Source organism: Eleutherodactylus coqui, chromosome 3 (genome assembly GCF_035609145.1).
Source record: "Eleutherodactylus coqui strain aEleCoq1 chromosome 3, aEleCoq1.hap1, whole genome shotgun sequence".
Classification (NCBI taxonomy): Eukaryota; Metazoa; Chordata; class Amphibia; order Anura; family Eleutherodactylidae; genus Eleutherodactylus; species Eleutherodactylus coqui.
The window spans coordinates 5,265,918-5,282,484 of NC_089839.1; positions in this window are offsets into that span (position 1 = coordinate 5,265,918).

The following is a 16,567-nucleotide window of genomic DNA, read 5'->3' on the forward strand; positions in this document are numbered from 1 at the left end:
GCATTTTAGGATAACTTAAAGGGGTTGTCCATGTTTAAATTACTGACAGCCTCTCCACAGGATATGTCATCAATAATAGAAACTCCTGTGCCTGCCTCCTGGGATCCCTACTGATCAACTGTTCGCCAGGCCAGTATGCTCATCCACTGAGCTAATTTCTGTAGGGAACAGACAGCTCTGTTCCTACTGCAGTGGCCAGGCTTGGTATTGCAGGCAAAATTCTCATTGAAATGAATGGGAACTTTGCATGTAATACCAAGTCAGGCCACTGCAGTGGGAACAGAGCTGTCTGCTTCCTACAGAAATCAGGTAAGTGTATGAGAGCAACAGCACAGCAAATAGATGATCTGCGGGGATGCTGACCAGCAGACCCCTAACGATCTTCTATGAATGGCCTTTCCTAAGAATAGGCAATCAAGAATTTACGAGTGGAAAACCTCTTTAATTACAATATACTACAAAGCTGTAAACTGAGTCACTGAAACAACCAAGGTAGGTGGTGATGATTCAGCTTGTGATGGAATAGGTCTTGTGGGGGTTGTGGGGCCACCTAGATTGTAGGGTCTTGTGCTGCTCCTGTGGAGGCTGCCTCTGAGTTCATGGTGGTCTCTGGTAGTTGGGTGGGCAGGACTAGTATCCCGTATGGATGGAACATCAAGTTGCCTCCTTGGAAGTACTTCAAGACAAAAGCTCATCCAGATAACAGAGCAATGCTGCCAGCAACATCATAAGATGCTCCGAGCTTTAATTCAACCAGAAACCAAGCTGAACTCCGCCCAGACAAGCAGGTGCCGAGGGTCCGGCGGGTTATGCCAGATCACAGTTTTCAGAGTTAGAGCTCCCTCACATTGTCGTATTGTTCATCAGTATTTTGTGAGCCAAAACCAGGAGCCGGTCCAAAATGTGGAAGACATGCAACTCTTCCCATGATGCCTTCTCTCTGTACGTTCCACTCCTGGTTTTGGCTCACACAATTCTGATGAAAGGTCCGCCCGTGTGAAGGAGCCCTTAAGGACATTCTTGCTGCAAATTCCTCGCAAGGTGCCCTCAAACCCACGGCCTTTACCGCCTATATCTACTCTTCACTTGGCACTGGACAGCTGAGTGCGCAGCAGGACAATGTGTAATACTAGTGGAAGTATAAAGAGACCACGACACGTTGTGTCCAAGTGGAAACCAAACAATCAGGCTGTTGTAGAGAGAATATTCTACTCCTCTGTTTTCCGGTATAATTGTTAGTCTTAGTGCATCATGGGTAATGGGTTCTGGATATCTGCAGTCATGGGGGGCGTCAGGAGGCCACCATACACATTGGGTAATCGGCCAGACCTGCCAAAATTAGTTTGTCCAGCCAATCCAAATCTAATGGTTATGGCCGGCCTTGGGTCTGTTGGGTAGAGCAGGACTCTGTGATAGACGTTTGCACCATGGAGCTGCAGGTCACCTGTGTGCGGCGGTCCGACGCCTCCATGAGATGCCATATTCCTCTCCGGATTCTCCCCACTGGCGTTGCTGCTAAAGGATACTTGCACAATGTGAAATGCGATGGAAAATGCCAAGAATTTCTGCTCATGGATTCACCTGAATGTGCTGCCAATTACAGATGTAGCAAACGCTAACCTGACATTACATAACGGAGAGGGGTTCACCGCAATGCATTTTAATCCCCTATCTGTAGCATAAGTGATAAAAGTCTGATCGGTGATCGCCTCTCCGCAGAGGCTCCACTGGTCCCAAGAACATGGGTTCTGTTTCCCACAACCCCCAGTGACCTGCAGATTTAACGGAGCGATGGTCAGGCATGTGCAGTGCCGATTCTTTCTGGAGACAGCCAAGCACTTGTGCTCCACTGAAATGAATGGAGCGGCACCGCACATGTGTGAACGACCCTCCATTCAAGTGGGACCCCAGTTGTAGGGATCAGTAGGGGTCTCAGCAGTGAGATCCCCAGTGATCAGACTTTGATCATCTATCCTATGGGCAGGGATAAATGTCAGTTATGACACAACCCCTTTAACTACAATATACTATAATCCCCTGAATTGGGTTATCCTGATGCACCGGTCATGTAGAAGGCGTTGTCCGTTTAAAATCTAATTTCTAAAATTACATCCAAATGGCTGAAAACTATAAAACAAAGGGTATCTACCCCTCCTCAGCTCTGGCGAGCCAACGCCAGAAGTCAAGTGACCGCTGCCTACCAATCAGAGGCCATAGTGTCACCCCACGTTCTCCTGGCATCAATGCTCACAACTTGGGCACCATGATGCCAGCAGTTCTGAAGTGTGACACTGCAGCCTCTGATTGGCAGGCAGTGGTCACCTGACTTCCACTGTCAGCAGAGACTGGCAGAGTTGCGGGGTACAGTACAAGCCCACAGAAGTCTATGGGTGCCATATAAGAGATTCATACAACATGCGCATGAGCCCTAATGATAGGAAAAATATCTTTAACCTCAAGCACTTCTTAGAAAGCCAAGTTTATGAAAATGCTCCACCATCAATGTGTGATCAGTGGGAACCCGTCCCTTGACATCTCCCCCGCTATCCAGAATGAAGGGGACCCATTGATATCTTTATCATGCACAGCACTACCTGGTACTGCAGCTCTTCCCTTTTAGTATGATTAATGGTGGGGGTGGTGGGGGTTGGGTCCCCGCTGATCACAAATTGATGGCCTATCTTGGAGTGTATTTACATGGATGACTTCCTTCTGATGCGATATGGCCAGAATCCGCATGGGGAAGAACCCATTATTATAATGGGTTTATATAAATGGGCGATTTTTCCTTCAGCCTGGGTTCACACAGGGCGGATTTGCCAAATTTTTGCCGCGCGGAATTTCACCGCAGCAAATCCGCCCGCGTCCGCTAATCTCGGGATTAGCCAGCCATGTGGATGAGATTTCTCAGAAATCTCGTCCACACGGGACGGCCAATCTGCTGCAGTGAGTCCGGCTGAAACCGCGGCTGCGGCGGCCGCAGCTGCGGTTTCAAAAGATGCAGCATGTCTATTTATTGTTTACTTCCGTCGCGGCCGCGCTCTCCTCTATGGGAGCGCCGGCCGCAACGGAAAAGAGAGCGGCCGGGCCGCTTCAAAGTCGCCGCGAGCTTTTCTGCGGCGCTTCTCCCGGCGGAATTCTCCAAGTTTTTGCTGCGGCCAAACTGCGCGATTTCCGGCGGGAATCCGCCCCGTGTGAACCCAGCCTTAGACTGAAGGTAGAAACATTACAGCAGGTCCTATTTTTGGGCATTTCCTATTCAAGAATCACCCATTATTTCCTAAATAAAAAAATTACATCGCACTCACAAATGGCGCGGCACGTATGTGAGTGCGAAGCGTTATTTCTATTTTAAACATTGGAACATGCAGTTTTTTTCACGTGTTCCCAAAGCCAAACTGCATGACAATCACAGAATAATTGCAGGTTTATGGGTGCCATATTGGTCACTCGCCCGTGTAACTATACCCTTAAGGGTGGGCCATCAATGTACGTTTCTGGGAAACACCTGTAAGCCGCTAGTCAGACATGCATACTACTGGATATCCCTGCATGCATCACTTAGAAGGGGGGCCCGTCATTCAGAGAAGACATCGGGCCCATTGATGATAACAGCTTGATTCAAATTTGTATTAAAAGGGGCGCCTTTTGCAGTTTGGGGGGATTCCCCATCAGAATAGGGGTGGGCTTTTCAAATGTCCAACAATATGGGATTGAAGTCTTGGTAAGACTAGGGGGCAGTTTTGTAATGTGGGGGTAGTTTTATAATGTACCCCCTGTCCCAATTCTGCCCCTGTGTAAAGGTGATGGGAAGGGAGGGCATAAAGTGGGGCACAGGGCATCTTATCTAGGAAGTGTCGCCTTGTGTGTAGAGAATAGAAGCTCCTACAAACAGAATATATGTGAATATGTTGTGAACATCTCCGGCTCCTCTGAATACGGGAATGTTACCCTTCACACTCCACCATGAGATGATACACAAGTCGGGGTCTCATATGACGCTAGGAGGCACTTTCTGAAAGGTCTGTCTCTCTCCGCCCCCAGAATATCCGACTGATACATTTGTCTCCACAACTTGCAAAAAGTTTGCAGTTGCTGTTGCATTGTCAGTTAGTCATGTGACTGACGGTCAAGGCATAGTATAAGCACGTATTGTCCCCCTTACCTGTATGTGAGGGAGCAGCCATCGCCCAGTACAGGCCTGTAGGATGACGCCGGCACATATGCTGTATGGGTGAGCACACACAGGTTGGTGAATTGCTGCTCCTTACCATCATCCTCCTCCTGCTCGGTTGCGCCTGAGGAAAGCTGATTAAACTTCTCCAGCCGCCGCCATCTGTCTTTCCCTTTGTCTCAGGTCTTAGGTCTTACTTCATTATCTAATTTCACTGTATGTAAATGAAAGCCTTGATGCTGCGGCCCCGACAGCCGGCGCAGGTGCTTGTTGTCCTCTTTATGGATGGAAGTTAACAGCGGGCTCATACCTTGACTCCAGGCTGCCAGGAAGGCGGCAGAGTTCTTGCCACGACATCCACCTGCTGGCCACGTGGACTGAAGTGATAGATGAAGGTTCGCCACTCGCCTGTTATTGTATCTATAGATGTTTATAAAACACACAGTGAGGTGAAGACAAGTAACACGAGTCACCGGGGAGCAGCCGATTATCAGATGCGGCTTTTATTATAGATGATAACACCGTTTTTTCATTCTTTTACATTTCACATGTTTGTTTATAATGCTGACTATTTTTTTATATTATTATGTTTGTCTTTTTAATTTTTTTTTTATTTTTGACTATTTTTAAATTCTAAGTAAACTTTTACTTTCCTAAACTTTTGTCTATATATCATTAGTTGGACTATCCATAGAAAAAAACATTTGACATATTCCACTTTCACACTGGCAGCAGACACAGTAGGCAGATACTTTCTTTTTTTCTGCAGCCTTCCTGTATAGATTGGGACAGAATAGGCAGAGTCATTTTTTTAATCATTGGTAGGTCGGTGAGTTATAGAGGTTGTCCGAGTTGTATTTTTCAGTAAAACTAACCAATGTATACTCACCTCTCCCGCTCCCACTGTGTGCCGCACCACCCCTACGGGTCTTCCCTCTGGTATCGCATTTATAGGCTGCCCTATCCTTAGTAGAATGCATTCCCATCAGATGCCTGCCCCGACTCCTGTCCTGCTAGTGTTGAACCTGTTCTGTGTGACCCAACCTGCAGATAGTTCTCCATTCCGAAGTTATGCTGCTTGCCCCATCCCAGATTGATGTGACTGCCTCTCCATTCACAAGCTCAGGTAAAACTCCTTGGTTTATTGTAGCATTATGGAACCCTTACAGTGTAATGGCCTAGGGACCTTGCAGGCATGGGGGCTCTGGTACCCTGTTTTACCACCTCTAGCTTGGATACAATATGTGATACGGGCGGGCATGGAGGCTTGAGTACCCTGTTGTACTGCCTCTAGCTTGGATACAAGATGTGATACGGGGGGCATGGAGGCTTGAGTACCCTGTTGTACTGCCTCTAGCTTGGATACAAGATGTGATACAGGGGGTATGGAGCCTCTAGTACCCTGTTGTACCACCTATAGCTTGGATACAAGATGTGATACGGGCAGCATGGAGGCTCTAGTACCCTGTTGTACCACCTCTAGCTTGGATACAAGATGTGATACAGGCAGGCATGGAGGTTCTAGTACCCTGTTAGGCTACCTTTAGCTTGGATACAAGATGTGATACGAGGGGCATGGAGGCTCTAGTACCCTGTTGTACCGCCTCTAGCTTGGATACAAGATGTGATACGGGTGGGCATGGAGGCTCTAGTACCCTGTTGTACCACCTATAGCTTGGATACAAGATGTGATACAGGCAGGCATGGAGGCTCTAGTACCCTGTTGTACCGCCTCTAGCTTGGATAAAAGATGTGATACGGGCGGGCATGGAGGCTCTAGTACCCTGTTGTACCACCTATAGCTTGGATACAAGATGTGATACAGGCAGGCATGGAGGCTCTAGTACCCTGTTGTACCGCCTCTAGCTTGGATAAAAGATGTGATACGGGCAGGCATGGAGGCTCTAGTACCCTATTGGGCTGCCTTAGCTTGGATACAAGATGTGATACGGGCAGCATGGAGGCTCTAGTACTCTGTGGGCCTGCCTCTAGCTTGGATACAAGATGTGATACGGGCAGGCATGGAGGCTTTAGTACCCTGTTGGGCTGCCTTAGCTTGGATAGAAGATGTGATAAGGGTGGGCATGGAGGCTCTAGTACTCTGTGGGCCTGCCTCTAGCCTGGATACAAGATGTGATACGGATGGGCATGGAGTCTGTAGTATCCTGTTTGGCCACCTCTAGCTTGTATACAAAATGTGATACAGGCAGGCATGGAGGTTCTAGTACCCTATTGGGCTGCCCTTTAGCTTGGGTACAAGATGTGATACAGGCGGGCATTGAGTCTTTACTACCCTGTTGAGAGATCTGTAGCTTGGATACAGGATGTGATACGTGCAGGCATGGAGGTTCTAGTACCCTTTGTGACACCTCTAGCTTGGATACAAGATGTGATACGGGCAGGCATAGAGGTTCTAGTACCCTGTTCAGCTGCCTTAGCTTGGATACAAGATGTGATATGGGGGCATGGAGGCTCTAATACTCTGTTGGACTGCCTCTAACTTGGATACAAGATGTGATATTGGCGGGCATGGAGGCTCAAGTACCTTGCTGTACCACCTCTAGCTTGGACACAAGTTGTGATATGGGCAGCATGGAGGTTCTAGTACCCTGTTGTACCACCTCTAGCTTGGGTACACGATGTGATATGGGGGCATGGAGGCTCTAGTACCCTGTTGTACCACCTCCAGCTTGGATAGAAGATGTGGTTTGGGTGGGCTTGAAGGCTCTGCTACCCTGTTAGGCCACCTCTAGCTTGGATACAAGATGTGATACTGGCAGGCATTTAGGTATACTGGTTCTGTATGGCATTTTGGCACATCACTCCACATTTGCTGTAACTGAGCGTCTAGATTATGCAAATTTGTAGGCTGTGGAAGTTGGGGTCCCAGATGGTCCCCTACATGTTCTACTGATGATAAATCTGGTGACTGGGCAGCCACAGAAGTGTGACAGTGTTGTGGGGGCTTCCTGTGACCCCCTTGTGTGTGCGGCTGAGCATTATCCTGCTGGAAGCGGCCATGAGAGGAACACATGTGGCTGCAGGATGTCCTGAACATATCACTGAGCTGTCATTGTCCCTCGTACCACTAATAGGGGGGACGGACTGTCGTATGTGATGACCCCTCAGACCATCACACCAGCAGGAGGCAGTGTGCTGCTCCACAGCAAAGGCAACTCGTCCCAATAAAAAAAAAACACAAGCCCTCATATGGTGATTTCAATGAGTTATGGCTCTTGCAATGCAACAATGAAAATCGCATGTCCCTTAAGACACAAAATAGGCTGGGCAGTAAGGGGTGACCCATTTTCCATTGGCTGTACGAAAAAATTTAAAGGCAGAATGTTTTTTGTGTTTTTTTTTAAATATATAGATTGTGCCTCCATAACATGCAAAGTGTGCCTGTCTCCCATGGCAGAGAAGACCAGAGTCCTAGTCAGGATAGCCGGGGAAGGAATTTCAGCTTGGACAGGAAAGGGAAGTGGTGTGTAGCAGGAGAGCATTGGGAGTTGAGAGGTACATTTTCTAGCGATGAAGGTACTTGCCATATTTAGTGGAATAATCTGGCCACCAACGATCACCTGCAGCATTCTGTACCAAAATAGTGTAGATGAAGAAAAGCTGTCCACTAAGAGAATGGTGACACCGAGGACAAGAGAGCCATGAGACAGAACAATAAGGGCGAGCACCCACTGGCGTTTTTTTACCTGCGTTTTGCGTTTTTCCTGCACAGGCATAGAGATAACATGTGTTCCTGTCCATTGGCGTTTTTTTGCATTGCGTTTGCGTTTTTAACATAGGAACTGTCAGTTGCATATGTGTCCTTATTTTTCTCCATGGAAATTAATGGCAAAGCCGCGAAAACGCCGCGAAAAACGCGGGACACGCGGCGAAAACGCTGCGTTTTTTCCCGCGGGAAACGCAAACGCCAGTGGGTGCTCGCCCTAACTCAGGAGAAAATGTGGCCTCATACCGGAGGTTTCGTCAGCAATAAAATATTGAGTTCAACAGAGCAAGGGCACCTGTTGTAAGAAGTGACTGATATTGTGATAACTGTTATGCGGCCAAGAGGATTTAAGAGTTGCTTTATCTCTCTGCATTTTATGTAAGTTCCTCTGCATTGCTGTGCATGCTGCCCCACTGTATGTGTTGTGTAAATTACAATATAACATTAGGTTACAATCATTGCCTCAGTGATTTTGTCACCTGACCTCCCGCATTAGTTATGCCCTATGCAGCCATCTACTTATGGAATCCAAGACTAGTAGAGTTGGAAGGGACCTCTAGGGTCATCAGGTCCAACCCCCTGCTCAGTGCAGGATCACTAAATCATCCCAGACAGATGTCTGTCCGGCCTCTGAAGACTTCCATTGAAGGGGAACTCCCCACCTCTCATGACAACCTGTTCCACTCATTGATCCCCTCCCTGTCTAATATCTAATCTGTGTCTCCTCCCTGTCAGTTTCATCCCATTGCTTCTAGTCTTTCCTTGTGCAGATAAGAATAGTGCTGATCCCTCTGCAATGTGACGGCCCTTCAGATATTTGTAGGCAGCTATTAAGTCTCCTCTCAGTCTTCTCTTCTGCTAAACATTCCCAGATCCTTTACCCGTTCCTCATAGGACATGATTTGCAGACCGCTCACCATCTTGGTAACTCTTCTCTGAACTTGCTCCAGTTTGTCTATGTCTTTTATAAAGTGAGATGCCCAGAACTGGACCCAGTATTCCAGATGAGGTCTGACTAAGGAAGAGTAGAGGGGATAATGACCTCATGTGATCTAGACTCTATGCTTCTCTTAATACATCCCAGAATTGTGTTTGCCTTTTTGGCTGCTGCATCACACTGTTGACTCATGTTCAGTCTATGATCTATTAGTATACCCAAGTCTTTTCACATGTGCTGCTCCTTAGCCCAATTCCTCCCATTCTGTATGTGCTTTCTTCATTTTTCTAGCCCAGATGTAGGACTTTGCATTTCTCCTTGTTAAATACCATTCTGTTAGTCGCTGCCCACTGTGCAAGCTTTTCTAGATTTTTTTGAATTCTCTCTCTCTCTTCCCTATTTTTAGCTATCCCTCCTAGCTTTGGTTCCTCGGCCAATTTGATCAGTTTCCCATCAATTCCCTTTACCTATGTTACCTACCCCTGTTCTGGAAATGACTGCAAGTGACTGAATGAATTTTGGGGACAATGTTTTAATGCCAATATAGTCAGTCCAAACTGTGCTGACTCAAACCACACATTGAGATACGTTTCAAGAAGAATTTGGTCAATTACTGACTTCCCTGAAGTTCGGCATGGGGGTCAGTAATTCTAAGTTGTGGACATGGGTAATTATTCATCCTATTTCCCTACGGGGATGCATTTATCAGAGCCTGGAGGGTTATCAACTACTTGAACCCAGAGAGCATTGGATGTACAAAAAAATTCAAAGATATTTTTTAAGAATCGTGAGTCAGGCTGCACTATGACTTTGGCCATGTGACTTGTGCTGAAATTGGTCTAAACGAAGGGGAGTTGGAGGGAACATCTAGAGTCTGGCTCCATACTATCTGTGGGAAGCAGTGCAAGAATGCCTGGTTGCAGGGTTGACAGGACAGAAAACGATGCGGAGGTTCATGGCTCGGCGATGGTCACATGCTTAGAACAATTTTAATAAAGATCAATGCAGTCCAATATGAGAAACAGAATATAAATCCTTAGTTTAAGTGGAGGATTCTGGGTGATGGTGGGCAGCTAACAGGATGCGTTCTATGCAATGTGTCTTTTTACCGGTCTGTTTGGTAGCAGCAAACCCTTTACCACCGAGCCGTGATACTCCACGAAGTGGTTGCACTCAATGGGGCTGGTTTGCTGGTTTCTCTGAATCCCCTGCTGCATCACACACTGCTTCTATGCGGAGTTCCTCATTTTATACCCAAGGGTCAACATACTTTTGGTCATAGTGTGAGGTGGCCCTGGCATTTCCCTGGTGATATGGGACATTGTAGGTAGCACAGAGGTTCTGAGGATAAATCACATGGAGTCTGTGAACCGATATGTATGCTTTTAGTAATAACCATAACTCACCCCTTACATTGCCATGGCCATGGTCACTCACCATGTAGCCCTCGTCTAAATTGCCCCCCACAGTGGGTCTCTATGCATCACTTTCTTTGCCTACCTCTTGTCTCGGACATGGCTCCAACTGACTAAGGGCGAGCACCCACTGGCGTTTTTTTACCTGCGTTTTGCGTTTTTCCTGCACAGGCATAGAGATAACATGTGTTCCTGTCCACTGGCGTTTTTTTTGCGTTGCGTTTGCGTTTTTAACATAGGAACTGTCAGTTGCATATGTGTCCTTATTTTTCTCCTAATGCACCCATGAAAGTCAATGGAAATTAATGGAAAAGCCGCGAAAACGCCGCGAAAACCGCGCGGAAAAATCGCGGGAAACGCGAAAACGCTGCGTTTTTTTCCCGCGGAAACCGCAAACGCCGGTGGGTGCTCGCCCTAACTCTGGGAAGCGCCCCAATGTCCTAGAGTTCACTCTGAGCCAGGCTGCCCATAACCACACAGGAATTATTATTGTTTTTAGATGAATTTAGCCTGAAAAATACTGTTTATACATTTGTAATAATTACTGTAATTTTTTTAATAAAATGCCTTTTTCAGCGACTAAACTTCCCGGTCTCTCCGACTTTCCGCTGTTTCCTCTCTTATCCCGTCATTGTTTTTCATAAAACCAAAGCTAAATGATTAATTTAGGAATATCATTCCCCTCATTAAAGTAAATGCACCTCCGAGGCGGTCACATATCTTAAAGTTACAATGTCCTATTTCTTCCTTTTTTTTTTTTCTTTTTGAGACGGTCATTTAAAACAATCTACAAAAGATGGAAATGAGCCTCATTGTGTTGACCTTATTAATTGAAATTTGGGTCTATTAAAAAATGAGGATTTTTTTGCCACCAGATATATGACTATAACACCCTAAGGAAATTTCTACTATTGACTAGCTAAAAAGAAATGATTTTTGAATAGTTATCTCAACCGGCACTTAATGCGGGAGATAATTCTTAAAACAATATTCAAATTTTTTTCCTTTACTGATGATTACAATATTATATTTTGCATACGTAGCTCCTCACGCCGTGGGAGAATGCGTCCGGTTGACTGATGTCTTTGAAATACATTGTAATACAAGTCCAATGTCAGGAAGAATTGATTAGCGCCTTAAAAATGATAATTCATAGCACATGTTCATTGTTCGGAAATCTCCCTCTAATGAGTAAGTGTGGGTAGTGGTCTTTCTTTAGATAAGAGATGAATACAAAAGGTATAGAGAGCAAGAGACAGAGTATTAGCGCGGCGCGGCAGGCATATTAAATGACTAACATTTACTCCTAATATATTCATTTTCAGAGAAAAGGTACTTCTTTTGGTCACCATATTAATCTGCTGAAAGCATAGCGGAAAGCAAGTTCATCACATGGGAAAGCTGATAGAGAGCTGCTCAGGGTGGTAATGAGAAGGGGGAATCATCAGTCTTGTGTTCGGCGCAATTGTTATCAGAATTATAATTACTAGTTGTAGTGGTAGTAGAAGAAGTGGTATTAGTAATAGAAGTAGCAGTAGTAGTGGTAGTAATACTAGCGGTGGTAATAGTAGTTGTCGTAGCAGTACTAATGCTAGTAGTAGTAATGGTAGTAGTGGTAGTAATACTAGCGGTGGTAATAGCAGTAGTAGCGGTCTTAATAGTAGTCCTAGGTTAGCGGTGGTACTAGTGATACTAGCAGTCATAATAGTAGTTGTCGTAGTAGCAGTACTAATGGTAGTAGTGGTAGTATAAGCATTAATAGTAGCAGAATTAACGTAGTCGTAGTGGTAGAAGTACTAGCGGTGGTAGTAGTAGCAGTAGTAATGATAGTAGCGGCAGTAATGGCAGTAGTAGTAATGGTAATAGTGGTAGAAGTACTAATAGTAGTATTGGTAATAATAGGAGAAATGCAAAGTCCAACATCTGGGGAAAAAAAATGAAGAAAGCACATACAGAATGGGAGGAATTGGGCTAAGCAGCAGCACATGTGAAAAAGACTTGGGTATACTAATAGATCATAGACTGAACATGAGTCAACAATGTGATGCAGCAGCCAAAAAGGCAAACACAATTCTGGGATGTATTAAGAGAAGCATAGAGTCTAGATCACGTGAGGTCATTACCCCCTCTACTCTTCCTTAGTCAGACCTCGTCTGGAATACTGGGTCCAGTTCTGGGCACCCCACTTTAAATAAGATATAGACAAACTGAAGCAAGTTCAGAGTTACCAAGATGGTGAGCGGTCTGCAAATCATGTCCTATGAGGAATGGTTAAAGGATCTGGGAATGTTTAGCAGAAGAGAAGGCTGAGAGGAGACTTAATAGCGGTCTACAAATATCTGAAGGGCTGTCACAGTGCAGGGGGATCAGCCCTATTCTCATCTGCACAAGGAAAGACTAGAAGCAATGGGATGAAACTGAAAGGGAGGAGACACAGATTAGATATTAGACAGTGAGGGGATCAATGAGTAGAACAGGTTGTCATGGGAGGTGGGGAGTTCTCCTTCAATGGAAGTCTTCAGAGGCGGACAGACATCTGTCTGGGATGATTTAGTGATCCTGCACTGAGCAGGGGGTTGGACTCGATGACCCTGGAGGACCCAATGAGCCTGGAGGTCCCTTTCAACTCTATCAGTCTATGATTCTAGTAGTGGTGATAATAGTTGTAGTAGTAGTCGTAGTAATAATAGTAGTAGTGACAGTAGTAGTAGTACTGGTCTTAAGAGAAGTAATGGTAGTGGTAGTAGCAGCATTTGCTTTAAAATGGCAGCATTTACATGTAATAAAGTAAGGCAATCAAGCAAAGTAACCCTCTGACTAACCCACCAGGGCAGGCACAAATCAATCCAGGCGCTGCTACGTGTGTGCTCTGTCCCGGCCGGCATTTCAGCCATGCTTACCACGCGGCCGGCGGCTGTGTGCTCCGTGGCGGGGGCCACCTAAGTGCTCTGTCGTGGCGGCCGCCTCTCTGTCACCTCTGTGATCCCTGACGCCCGCTCCTCCTCTGACAGTGCACAAGTAAAGCAGATGCAACCAGTAAAGCAGATTGACGTTACTTTGGCCTCCCTGCTGGGCTTCAGCCTTCTGGGGCGCCGGCACCCACTGTATGCCTTTTCTAAAAATCTTTAGTGTCCTTGCAGGACCTGCAGCCGAAGAAGCTGTACAGCCAATCACGTTCAGGGGGTGTCACCCCCTGTCTATCTTAGCTGCACCAGGAATTCCTGATGGCGTCAAGATACAATAATACCTAGCAGTAATACTTAGTAATTTTTCTACTAGTTGTAGTAGCAGTAGTAAACCACCCTGTACCAGCTACTACACTAGTGCCTCCACCCAGTGCTAGTCAGTGAATTGTTTGTCCATCCACTATTGAATACAATTTATACTCATCACTCTCAATCATAAAACTCCCCACAGTGCTGCACCGCCCTATATCTCCTTATCTCTATCACCCTACCTGCACTCTATTAATGACCTTAGACTAACATCATCCATAATCCAAAACTCCCGTCTTCAAGCCTTCTCCTGAGCTGCACCGGACAGTCAGGTTAGTACTAAATACCCACAGTTTTAAGTGAGTCCTAATAACTCATGTCTTTAGGGTGGCCAATCACACCCTCTAATCTAACTCTTCTCCATTTACGCATCTTCTATATCCCCCATCCATCTAATATCTGTACATACGTGTACATAAGCTCATTCAGCTTTGACTGGTGTCTGTCTTGCAGGAAGTGGTGAAAATAGTCCCATAGCGGTGGTTCTGGGATGTCAGGCAAAAAGGAAATACAGGCACAGCTTGGTGTTTGTATCAATGTCCATCATCTGTGTCACCAACACCCATTCCATCTCAAATTCAAGCATCTGTACCACCATCACCAAGTTCACCTCAAATTCCAGCCCTTGAACCACCACCAATGAATTCCAGTACAAGTATCACTACAGTCATCACCAGTGGCAATTGCAGGGGTTGTTGCCACCAGTATCCATCGACAACTAACCCTGTGGCTGCAGGATTAACTTTGCTACAATTGTCTTATTGAATCCCATGTATTATTGAAAACTGTTTAATTTATTGAAGTTCAGCAACCAAGACATGTGCCTCAAGAGACTTATTGATAATACCTAAAATTTTTATTGTTTCACAGGTGAATTCCTTCCCTTACAGGTTGCCTACTGTACAGTACATGCTTATCAAAATGTTATTTAATGCATTAATGTTTTTGCAAATACTGTTTGACTGTCAGGAGAAGAATTATGTAAGAGCCCCAAAGCTAGCTGGGATTTAGAGTTCTGTCCTAACTCAACATATTCCCTCAAAATACTTGCAAGTGCTCTAAAATTCTAAAGTAATGTGCTGTCACAACCCAGTGGGTACACCTTTCCGTCCCTCGGATCTCAGTACACCCGGGGACAGCTGTGTTTTAAATATGGGAGAACTATAGTGGCCCATAGGGTCCTCCAGAATAGTCACAATCATTTATCCTATAACACCTAGCTATGGGTTTTTAGAAGACATAGAAGGTGTTGTACATTGGAAAACCCTACTTTCCCCCTTTCTTCTCAAAACTAAAGCTAACTGCTTGGCAACAGCTTGCTGCTTATTGGCTGCTCGTCATGCTATCACTGATTGGCAGAGGGGGATGGTGTGAGCTCACAGAGCGGGAAAATATCAGGTTGAGACAGGATGTTAGCGGGAGGAGTAGAAAAAGTGCGGGAAGGAGACAGGAAGAAAGGCAATTGGAGGCAGAACAGAGAGAGTCGGGAGGAGCAGTGGTCAAAGGAGGACGTGCAAGAGAAGTTCTGCGAAGTGAGAAGAGACAAATTGTGTTTTGAGTGAGGAAGTCAGGATTCTCTAGCTTCCTTACCAACCAGCAGTGTGGAGGAGAGAATTTGGGTTAATTTTTCCACTAAAATAGTGAGCTACTAAAAATACCCAGTGAAGTCAAAGCCAGGGAAAGTAAAGAGGCTCATCATATATTCTACTTTGCTACTGCCTTGTAATCGTCCAGTAAGCCCAACAGATAACTAGGACTGTGGGGCTTATACTGAGGAAACCTCTAGAGTCAAATAGAAAGAGAGCGTTGAAGAGTAAATTGTAGTGAACTATCTTCAACTGTCAAGTAACCTGTCATCTCACTACGAGGTCTTAATCTCTGCCAAATTACTGCAAGACTTCTGTGCCACTTTGCAGTGACCGAGCCAGACATATTGCGACTATTGTTAGGAGAGGTAACAGAGCCAACCGTAACAACCATCTTTCCTATCTGGGGTCTTCGCTTTGGCACATTCAACTAATGAGTACAACTGTGCTTTGTTTTCTGTGCAGACCTCTACAGCACCTCACACCACTTCTTGCTGCATACTGTGTAGGCATATTTTGATTTATTTTACACATTTATATAGTACCTACCTACTTACTACTTACCACAGCACTGTACATCACCTTATGTCCCCATAAGGTGACAATATGTTTTGGAGTGTGGAAAGAAACCAGAGGAAACTCATTAAATACAGAGAGAACATACAGATGTTGTGCTTGGTGGGATTTGAACCCAGGACCCCAGTGTTGCAAAGACAATAGTGCTGACCACTGAGCCACTGTGCTTTACATTTGGAAAGAAGTTTGTCCCCCGCACTGTGGGTAATGTAAGGTCTGGTTGGGCGGCCATTGATTGAAATCTGCAGCGATGACCCGTGTATTACATTTACCTGACATAAGGACGATCTCAACGCGTTCTGCTTAAGGCAATGCTATCCTTTACATCATCTGTAGTGAAGAAAAATCACTGTGTAAATAATATGAGAACGAATACAGTTACCTTAAAATGATGCACCCTGTTGTTTTTCTAGTGAAATTCTCTGCCAGTCTGATATATTACACACCAACCTTGGAAGGTTGAATTCAAGATGGCGGCATTCAAAATGGCGGTTATGTGGCCTAACAGGTTTCCCCCTTACCCCGCAGCTTGTATGCAAAATTGGATCCCTGTCTGCCAAACCGTTTCTATCCTATACGGGTGTTTCTCCACCTTTTGGACCCCCTGTATAACTTGGTAACTATTGGTGATGTCTTTGCACCAGTGCTCTCTGAAGTCTACCTTGGTGGTGTTTCATCACAGGTTGGATAAGTATATTCCCAGGTGATGGAGCTAATGCTAGGAGCAGCGGGGATCATATAATAACCAGGCGGGTGTAATTATATCATGGATGTCGCTCTTATAGCGTACCTTCACTAATTCCATCGTGAGACCTGCGGCTGACCCGCGCCTCCCTTGGTCCCCAGGGGCCAATCAAGTATTCACTACAGTTATGCT